The following is a 7,622-nucleotide window of genomic DNA, read 5'->3' on the forward strand; positions in this document are numbered from 1 at the left end:
CGATTTTGTGCACCGGATAACTTTTGTTCAATTTTTGATTTCATTTCTATTTTATACTCATAAGGAATTATTACACAACACGACACAGAGACGAAATAATAGTCCGCACTGCGCTACTGTCAGTAGCCCGAGATGCGTACCATATGACTGGTTAACTAGCAATAAATGTTTTGTACGAAAATTCGTTTCTGTGCATAAAAACCGTTCACCATTTCACTATTGTGGTAATATTACGTAATTTCTATTGATTGCTGCTGTTAGGGGATTATAAACCCAACTTGTATGCGCCAATGACCGAAAAAACTTGGGAAATGATTGAAAAGAAGGTTTATTAAAAATATACCCCAAACGGATACAATAGAACAGAATAGAAGTTATAAATATTTGTTATCAGCACTGTCTTCCTAGAATTTACGAGCTGCACAAAACACCATCTTCTAAACGGAGGTCTTAGGACATATTTCCTGAGCCGTTCACTTTAAAATCCACTGAGGTCCATTCCATCTATTTTTCTCTGTACCTGACATAGGTTTTCGTTTCTCTCCCTCAATTTTTTCGACGTCAAAATATCTCTACTCGCCCTTACTTGTAGTGTATTCACGTCCCCATTATTTATACTGGAAGACTTTACTTAATCGCTTGTTTACGTTTATTCAACTTCTAGAGATCATCGACGTGCCTCCCCCCTCCTGCCAAGTTATGATAAACCTTTCCTGTATCGTAAGATCTTACTATGGTTATTAGATAGTAAACAGACGAGCTAAACTTATGTATCCCAGGCTGTTGTAACCCATTGAACAACTAAGACGATGTCTAGGAGCGTTGAATAAAATCAGTATTCTAACTGTTGTTCTCTGTCTTTTCTGATGTGTACACAGCAACTTACAGCACACTTTTCGTTGTATCCATTGTTACGTGGAATAACACAATCCCTGAGTTTAGCATACGTTCTAAATAGTATAGTATGGAGCCTGGAGTAATGGTAGTGATCCGATGACATTCCTTGGTGGACAGATGGGAGGTGGTGACTCGCATTACATGGATGGCATGTTTGGACAAAATAGCTTTAGTGGTTATAATCAAGGCTTCAACTTTTTTGCTGGGACCAGTGGAGATTATTCAACTTTGGGGAATTCTGCTGTTAATACACATAAACCTGCAGGCCATACAGGTTATCATGATGACTATTATCGTAGTTCTTATGATCAGGGAGCAGATAGAGGTGCATTAAAACATGTAGAACAGGCAATGGGAAATCTTGCTTTGACTGATCACAAGAATGACTCTCATTTTAACAAAGATGGATATACTAAGCCAGTAGTTACACCTGGTTCAACTAGTTTGATAAGTGACCATCAGTTAGGAAAAAAATTTGCCACTTCAGATTCAGTGTCCCTTTCTGCTTCTGGACAACCAGTTGGTGCAAAAAAATTAACCTGGGCTACTATTGCAAGTCAGCCAGCCAAACCGCAACCAAAATTGAAAAAGTCATTTCCACCAGCTCCAATGCTTCATGGAAAGCATAATTCTCCTGGAATGGATATTGGTACCTGGGAAAATAAGAATGGCAATAGTACTGGTGGTCCTGGTGGAGGTAAAATGGGGCCGCCGCCACCTCCTCCACAATCCAGGTCTGCTGCTTGGGGTGCACCTCGAGGAAGTAGGGATAATGGACCTTCTGGGCCTTCTTATAATGCACTATCAAATCAGCCACAGCAACCTCATGTGTCGTCTAATCAGCTGTCTACTGGAACTGATGGTTTTCCTTCTCATCCTGTGTTAGAAAAGCTTCGAATGGAAAATAGTTACAATCCAAAAGAATTTGATCTGAATCCTAAGGGAGCACGATTTTTCATCATTAAATCTTACTCAGAGGATGATATTCATCGTTCTATTAAGTATTCCATTTGGTGCTCAACAGAACATGGTAATAAGCGATTAGATGTTGCATATCGTCAACAGGAAGGTAAAGGTCCTGTTTACCTGTTTTTTAGTGTAAATGGCTCTGGACACTTCTGTGGAATGGCGCAGATGGTGTCGCCTGTAGACTATGATACATTATCAGGTGTGTGGACACAGTATAAGTGGAAAGGACAATTCAAGGTTAAATGGATTTATGTTAAAGATGTTCCCAATTCCCATTTACGACATATTCGATTGGAGAACAATGAGAATAAACCTGTCACTAATTCACGTGACACGCAAGAAGTTCTTTTAGAAAAGGGAAAAGAAGTACTGAAAGTAATTCATAATTTTCAACATGTGACATCTATTTTTGATGACTTTCTTCATTATGAGAAACGTCAAGAAGAAGATGAGCATCGTAAAACTCAACCTGATACTCCTTCAGTGACAAGACTGCAAGATCATATATCTAATAAGGGAAAAGAAGCAAGGCCAGTGATACTCAAGCGTTCCTCAGAGTATCAGTGAGGAACGATGTGGCCATAAGAAAAGTGAACAGTAATACTTGGGAATTTGGTGTTGGACATCAGTGTTTTTCAAGTTTTTTGTGACAGTGTGAAGCCTTGAATTCTTTCAGAACAATTTTCACATAACCTTCAGTTCTGTATGGGCTGATGTTCTTCACATTCTGCATCATACAGCTTGACTTTCCCGTAATTTAATGGCAATTACTACAACAGATATTATAACTCAAATTCTTAATCTAAGTGGCTGTGAGAACTAAATAATTAGACAAATGAAGGGATGCAATTTAGATACATTTTACGGTGAATAAAAAAACAAAAACAAAAATAAATCCAAGCAAGAACATACCTTTTGACAGTGTTCACAATTTTTTAAAATAGAAGTCTGCTTTTTAATCTCCACTAAAGTTTCCAGTACTACAAGAATGGATATGCATGTTCAAGAGGAAGATCATTTTGTTGGAGATTTATAAGGTGTTAAAACTTATAAAAAAGCACGTAAAATAAAGCCTTATGTAGCCCATCCTAAATGCAGATGTATTTTTTTCAGGTTCATTAATATCTAATGCGATAATATTTTATATATATCTATATATATGTAGATAGATCTGTATGTATATATATAGATATATATATAATTATTATTAATCTCATGATGTATCTTTGTAATGGGTGACTGGAAAAAAAAAAAAGATGAACTTTGATGGTTTTAGGTTTCTGCTGTTGAAACTTGTATTATATTGCTGGTTTATAGGAAATTTAGCAGGCACTGCAAGTTATTGAACCTGTCTTTTGCAAGATTTTTAGGTTAGCCAGCTTAATTGTAAAATATGGAATGTTGAGTCACTGTTACAAAAAAAAAGGGGAAAAAAAAAAAAGCAACATTGCAAGTAGCTATTACATGTTTTGTTGGATTATGGAAATTTGTTATAGACACATTATATATATATAAATATACATGCATATATAAAGTGCTGTAAAAAAAAAAAAAAAAAAAAAAAAAAAAAAAAAAAAAAAAAAAAAAAAAAAAAAAAACATACGTTCTAAACAACTATGTGCCTCAGTAGCGCAGTAGGTAGCGCGTCAGTCTCATAATCTGAAGGTCGTGAGTTCGATCCTCACCTGGGGCATTTTTTATGTTAACTTGACATATTTTCTGATAGTTTACTTGATAGTCAAAATGAATATTTAAATTGCTCACAATAGTCAGCTAAAATGTACCATATTTTTGATTGGCTAAGTAAAAAAATTCACGAATGATTTTAGTAGTATTTTATTTTATTTTTTATGAATATGTTAATTTCATTAGAAAAACTTAATGCAATTTTAATTTATACTTTTTCCTATTTAAAAATAAATTATACAATTAAATTTAATTTAATTTCAAATAGCAAAAATATAAAATTTAAAAGAATATTATAACTTTTTTTTATTTTTATAAAATTTTGTTTTAAACATTTTTGAAGATAGTTTTTTTTATTATTATTATTTTGTGTCCTGAAGAGGAAATGAGCTGTCATTAGTTATATGCTAAATTTTATTAGATTTTACAAAATTAAATTCAATCCAAAAATGAAGAGTTCTCATTTACCATGCAGTTTAAATATTTTATTATGTTTCAGACAGATGGCGACACTCGTTGAATAATGCAAATTATGGTTTTTTTTTTTCGATTTTTTTTATTCCCCCCCCCACCCCCCCCCCCCCCCACCCCCCCCCCCCCCCACCCCCCCCCCCCCCCACCCCCCCCCCCCCCCACCCCCCCCCCCCCCCACCCCCCCCCCCCCCCACCCCCCCCCCCCCCCACCCCCCCCCCCCCCCACCCCCCCCCCCCCCCACCCCCCCCCCCCCCCACCCCCCCCCCCCCCCACCCCCCCCCCCCCCCACCCCCCCCCCCCCCCACCCCCCCCCCCCCCCACCCCCCCCCCCCCCCACCCCCCCCCCCCCCCACCCCCCCCCCCCCCCACCCCCCCCCCCCCCCACCCCCCCCCCCCCCCACCCCCCCCCCCCCCCACCCCCCCCCCCCCCCACCCCCCCCCCCCCCCACCCCCCCCCCCCCCCACCCCCCCCCCCCCCCACCCCCCCCCCCCCCCACCCCCCCCCCCCCCCACCCCCCCCCCCCCCCACCCCCCCCCCCCCCCACCCCCCCCCCCCCCCACCCCCCCCCCCCCCCACCCCCCCCCAACCTTTTCACCTATTTTCGGTAAGAATTGATGTTGGTGGATTTTTCTATTTAGATTTTTGTTGATGTTATGATTTTTATTATATGTTGTGGGAGAATTTTTACGATCCGCAGTAAAATCATGTTTCTTTTAGTTGTAATTCATCGTATGTTGGGAGGTAGAGATAAGTGCAATGAAAAGTGATGCTCGCAAACACGCACTGTTCACACGGAGGGAATCCAGTCTCCTGCCTACACGTGGTCAAAACAGTTCTCGACCCCTGCATTTATTGTACTTGGTGTCCCCAGTCATGGACTGGCAACAGAATTTAGTGGTAGCTGATAGCGAAGCGTCCGATTCGTTAATAACCCTTTCGGTCTCGTGCACTAACCCAGTGTTTCTCAACCTGTGGTCCGCAGACCACAGGTGGTCCTCGACGATGGGACAGGTGGTTTACAGGCAGACTTAAATTACTTAAATAAATGTATATTTTTTAATTATCCAAACAAAACAAATTAAAATTGAATAAGTAAGTAAAAATTATTGAAATCGAATGGAGACTTTAAAAACAGCAACAAATAGCGTCAGAATCTTCAAAGCCGAAAGCAATAAAACTATATTGTTGTTCACTTCACCCATTTTTTATTACTCGTCATTCTGGCACTACAAGAATTTGTAGCGGCAGAATGACGAATAATAAGGGGGTGAAGTGAACAACAATATAGTTTTATTGCTTCCACCTTCCCTTGCTGTTTTGTCAGATTTCAAGTGAACATTGAAGTGAACATGTTATCCACGTTTCAACCAATTGCTTGTTGTTTATTGATTTTTATTACTAAAGGTTTTCCTCCTTCAACCAAGGCTCAGTATACCTTCAGAGTGCTAAATGATACTTGGACAAAGTGCGTCGTGAGTTAACCTCAGTATTTATATATTTATATAATTTTCGGAAACCTTTTTTAATAATGGAAAAGTGACTTAGAACTAGGACTTTGAAAAGAAGGGCAAATGAAACAGGTGATGCTAACCCTAATTATAATACACATGTTGAAATGGCGAGTAAATCTGATACTATTAAAGTAGAAGAAACAAGCAGTTCAAAGAAAAAATACAGTAGGAAATATAACAGTTCGTATTTGGAATTCGGGTTTACTTGGTGTGACGATGAAAGTGAACAGAAACCTCAGCGTGTTTTGTGTTATGAAGTGTTGTCGAACGAGTGCATGAAACCTGAGAAACTCAAACATTTAGAAACTAAACATTGTAATGTTTAGTTTCTAAAATAAGAAAATTGAAAGAAAAAAAGCCAATTTCAGCAACGCTTAGCAACATTAAATTATGGAAAGATGTAGTTTCGGCCATGGGTTCGATTAATAGCAAGGCACTGGAAGCATCTATCTCTTAAGTTTACAAATAGCGAAAACAGGAAAACCCCATTCTATCGGGGGAAATTTACTACTTCCAACTATAAAAGATGTAGTAAAAACTATGTTTGGCAACAAGTTACTAAAAATTGTTGATTTGACTCCTCTTCCCATGACACAGAATTAAGTCGCAGAATTAATGATATGGCAGGTGACGTAGAATCTCAGTTAATCGAAAGAGTTAAGAAGAGCCCTTGTTATGCGTTACAAATAGACGAGGCTACTGATGTTACAGATGATGCGCAATTAATATGCTATGTAAGATATGCGCATGATAAGAACATTCATAACGATATTCTGTTTTTTCAACCCGAACAGCGCCATACAGGCAGGCAAAGTTGAGGGTTGTTCCTATGGTCAAGGAAGTGGCTCTAGATATGAATCGTGTATATTGTTCCATACATAGGGAAAGGTTGGCCTCCAAAGGAATGACACCAGAATTTAAAACTGCGCTATACAATGCTGTAAAGCTAGTTAATTTTATTAAGGCTCGACCGTTAAATAACAGGTTATTTTCAGTACACTTCGATGAAATGGGCAGTGAATTTATACACCTTTTGTTTCATTCTGAAATTCGCTGGCTTTCCAAGGGAAAAGTACTAACAAGATTATTTCAATTAAGGCTAGAAGTTTTATTGTTTGTAAATGAACATAATTCTAATTTTGCATCACTCCTTGTTGACGAAGCATGGTTATCCTAATCTTGAAGAGACTGAATCAACATAAGGGATGACTATTGTTGAAGCGTACTTGATGACTGTTCCTTGTTGTTGGAGGTTGTCTTTATAAAGGAACTTGTTTATGATGTTTGTAAGAAAACCATTCTGCGATAGTGTTATAGCAATTTGAGAAAGTTCTGTCTGTACCTCTTCTTCGTCTGAAATAAACTTTTTGGCTCTGTTCCGTAACATGTGGATGATGCTATGTTTTTGTGATCTATGATGGTTAGACGAATATTGTAAATAACGTCCAGTATCTGTAGGTTTTCTGTATATGGAAAGTTTAAAATTATTCTCCTGCCTTTTCACCAGTATGTCTAGGAAGGGGAGTTGTCTGTTTTTTTTTTCAACTTCTAGAGTAAATTTAATTTTGTTGTGAAGTGAGTTCATTCTCCCTTAAAAACACCTGTAGGTTTTCCATTTCCATGTTTTCATTCCAAATGATGAAAATATCATCAACGTATCTCCACCATATCGATGGTTTAGATGTAATTTTGGTAAAAATTTCATTTTCCAACATTTCCATGAATAGGTCTGCACAAGGTGGTGACAGTGGGCTACTCATTGCTAGGCCTTCCGATTGTTGGTAAACTGTGTTGTTTACTTTGAAGAAATTTGATTTCAGGCAGTGATTGAACAACTGTGTAATGTCTGTAGGGAAGAGATCTTTAATAATGTTAATGACCTCCTCCACTGGAACATTCGTAAATAAGGAAACTACATCCAGGCTGGCCATTATGCCCATTTGTGATGTCTTAACGTACTTCAGTTTCTCTACAAATTGTTGAGAGATGCAGAGATTTTTCAATCATCCCGAAGCTATTAATAATTAAAGTATATATTCATCTAAATGAGCCAAATTTATCTAAAACAAAGCTTCTTTGGCGC

General features: G+C 38.6%; 1 non-coding gene and 1 pseudogene across 1 annotated transcript; both read left to right on the forward strand.

Moving 5' to 3' along the window:
• The first annotated feature begins 993 nt into the window (after window positions 1-993).
• LOC150103911 (YTH domain-containing family protein 1 pseudogene) lies at window positions 994-2,883 on the forward strand (annotated as a pseudogene).
• Window positions 2,884-3,486: 603 nt separating this feature from the next.
• Window positions 3,487-3,559, forward strand: TRNAM-CAU (transfer RNA methionine (anticodon CAU)). The gene has a single exon. It is a non-coding gene; the product is annotated as a tRNA-Met (tRNA).
• The last annotated feature ends 4,063 nt before the right edge of the window (window positions 3,560-7,622 follow it).

The sequence above is a fragment of the Typopeltis vanoorti genome, chromosome 8, assembly GCF_054136105.1.
Source record: "Typopeltis vanoorti isolate ZY-2024b chromosome 8, IOZ_Tvanoo_1.0, whole genome shotgun sequence".
NCBI classification, from domain to species: domain Eukaryota; kingdom Metazoa; phylum Arthropoda; class Arachnida; order Uropygi; family Thelyphonidae; genus Typopeltis; species Typopeltis vanoorti.